This window comes from Eulemur rufifrons, chromosome 2, assembly GCF_041146395.1.
Source record: "Eulemur rufifrons isolate Redbay chromosome 2, OSU_ERuf_1, whole genome shotgun sequence".
NCBI classification, from domain to species: domain Eukaryota; kingdom Metazoa; phylum Chordata; class Mammalia; order Primates; family Lemuridae; genus Eulemur; species Eulemur rufifrons.
Genome location: NC_090984.1, coordinates 18,969,347 through 18,972,392, shown reverse-complemented (window position 1 = coordinate 18,972,392; position 3,046 = coordinate 18,969,347).

The following is a 3,046-nucleotide window of genomic DNA, read 5'->3' as shown; positions in this document are numbered from 1 at the left end:
GTCACACACTGTGTCCTTCTGTGTCTGGCATCTCTCACTGAGCACAGTGGCCCCAAGGCCCGTTCATGCTGCGGCCTGTGTCAGAGCCTCGTCCCTTTTCATGGCTGATGTGGATGGACCACGTCATGTATGTCCATCTGTCAATAGACACTTGGGTTGATTCCACCTTTTGGCTGTTGTGAATTGTGCTGCTGTGAATATTCGTGTTTTCTGTTCTCCCAGGCACATACCTAGGAGTGGAACTGCTGGGTCCATGCTGACTGTTTAACTTTTAGAGGAACCACTGGACTGTTCTCCATCATGGCTGTGCTGTCTCACACCCCACTCGCCACCGGCATGGGCTCCGATCTCCCCATGTCCTCACTGACTCTCGTTATGATACACCTTTCTGATAACACAGGTTCTGGGGCACGTGACGTGGTGTCTCACTGTGGTTTTATTTTTTAATAGACTTTATTATTTTTTTACATTTATATTCCATGCCCATCCCCCCACTGTGGTTTCGATTTGCATTTCCCTGATGGTCACATATTTCCAGTGTCTTTTCTTGTGCTCCTTCGTGGCCTGTAGAATCATCTTTGCAGAAATGGTTGCTCAGGATGGCAGAGGAACGTGGGCCTGGTGGCTCAGCTCTGACCCTCTCCTGTTGCCTCCCGCTATCCCAGCCTCTTGGGGGGCTGTGGCTGATGGCTCAGAAAAGGCCTCCGTCCAAACCCTTCTTTGCTCAAACATCTGAGCAGCTCCCACCCCTCAGCAGATCAAAACACGAAGGAACTGGTAACTGTGATGTGTTCTTTCTGCTGCAGGGCTGAGGCCAGGCACCTGCTACTCATGTCCAGACTGCAAGTGGGGGACAGGGCTATCACCCCCACCCTGAGCTGGCAGCAAGGAGCCTCTCCTTATGGCACCCAGGCCACCTGAGCCAGCCATCTGTGACTCAAGATCAGATGTCCACTTCCCGCTATAAACTATTGATGCCCAGGATGTCACCACCGTGAGCTCACTGTCTTCGGTTTCATGTCACCTGTGATGACACCGAGGGCGGCTGCAGCCTGGGTGTAGCTGCAGGAGTACTTCCCTTCTGTGCTGGCTCCTTCCAGGATTAGCTTCTTATCCCAACCCCACATCTCCTCCACCATGGAAGCCTGGCCTTTAGAAGTTCAATTTCAGGGGACACCAGGGGCTTTTAATTATTTTCATATTAAGTTTTTTGTAGAGATGGGGTCTCGCTAGGTTGCCCAGGCTAGTCTCGAACTCCTGGCCTCAAGTGATCCTCCCACCTCAGCCTCCCAAAGTGCTGGGATTACATGCTGAGCCACCGGCCTGGCTGGGGGCTTTTAACTCTATTCTGCACTTTAGTTCACAGTCTTCCTGGGCACTGTGGATATCTGTCCAGATCATTCTCTGGGGTGGGGCGTCCCGGGCACTGCAGGTGCTGAGCAGTGTCCCTGTTTCTCCCCACCCCATGCCAGGAGCACCCCCACTGTCAACCACAGATGTTCCCACACATCTCCAGGGTCCCCTGGGTGCAGAATCACCCCTGTGTGAGAATAGCCACTTTCCTACATCCCTGTAATCACTGAGCCTCCCCATGGCTTGACTTTTTTTTTTTTTTTTTAACCAAGCAGGACTTGACCTGCATTTAAAATGCAATACGGAGTCCGGACCACACAGAGGCCACGTACTCCCCTGAACAAGACCCAGCCAGGACGTGGCAGCCTGGAGGTCTGGGGTCCCCACTCTGGGTGAGCAAGGAGCTGGGTCTGCCGCCATCTCTGCCCGTGGCCCTCGGCCCCCCGGCTGGCGGACTCGGTGGATGACCCCGTGGACGCAGGGGAACAGATGGCTGCGAGATCGCTTACAGCGTCTCACGTTCTCTCTCTGTATCAAGACATCTCCCCTTTAATAAATTTTGCAAGGCCGTGGAGGCAAACCGGTGGGTGCGCTGTTCCCTCCTGTCACCAGGGATGCAGACGCCTGGGAATGGCTGGCTGGCCCTGCCCACTTCTCTCAGGGCCGTGTGGGCTTCCCGGGGCGGCTGCAACCAAGTCCCAGAAACCAAGTCCCAGAAACGGGGCGGCGTAAAACAACACACATGTACTCTCTGGCAGTTTGGGAGGCCACAGTGTGAAATCCAGGTGCTGGCAGGGCCAGTTCCTCCCGGAGGCTCCAGGGAGCATCTCTCTTGCCTTTCCGGCTGCCGGTTTTCTGGACTGTCCCTGGTGTCCCTCGGCTTGTGGCCGCTTCACTCCAGTCTCTGCCTCCGTCATTGCGGGGGACATGACACAGGACACGTTGTCCTCCAGTGTCTGTGTCTTGCATCCAAATTTCCCTCTTCTTTTAAGCACATTAGTCTCTGAATTGGGGCCCACCCTAATGACCTCATCTTAACTAATTACGTCTGCAGAAACACGATTTCCAAATAAGGTCCCATTCACAGGTGCCTGGGGCAGCACGTGGACAGAAGTTTTGGGGACACAATTCAACCCGGCACTGGCGGTTCGCCCCTGGTTTTCTCCCCCACCTTCATGCACCCTGGCCCTCCCTGCCCAGATCAAATTGGGCTTCTCAGCCAGGCTTCCTGGCCCACCCCAGCCCCTTCCTGCCTTTCTCTCTGGCTGCCGCTGTTTCCTGCCGGGCCTGTGTCAGCTGCCAATGGCTGCCCATCCTTGTTTATGTGTTTATCGTCTGTCTTCTTCTGGGGCCCCAGCTTTCCTGCGCCTGGCGGGAGCCCCACACATGATGTGGACCCAGTGGGCATGGCCTGACCCCACCACAGCCAAAGGAGGCCAGCACTTGCTGGAAAGGCCCCGGTCTTCCTCTTCTTTTTAATGCTTTTTTGTGTTTTTTATTGATATGCCATAGTTGTACATATTTTCGACTTTTTAATAAATTTTGGCCGGGTGTAGTGGCTCACGCCTATAATCTCAGCACTCTGGGAGGCTGAGGCGGGAGGATCGTTTGAGCTCAGGAGTTCAAGACCAGCCTGAGCAAGAGCAAGACCCCATCTCTACTAAAAATAGAAAAATTAGTCAGTACATGGTGG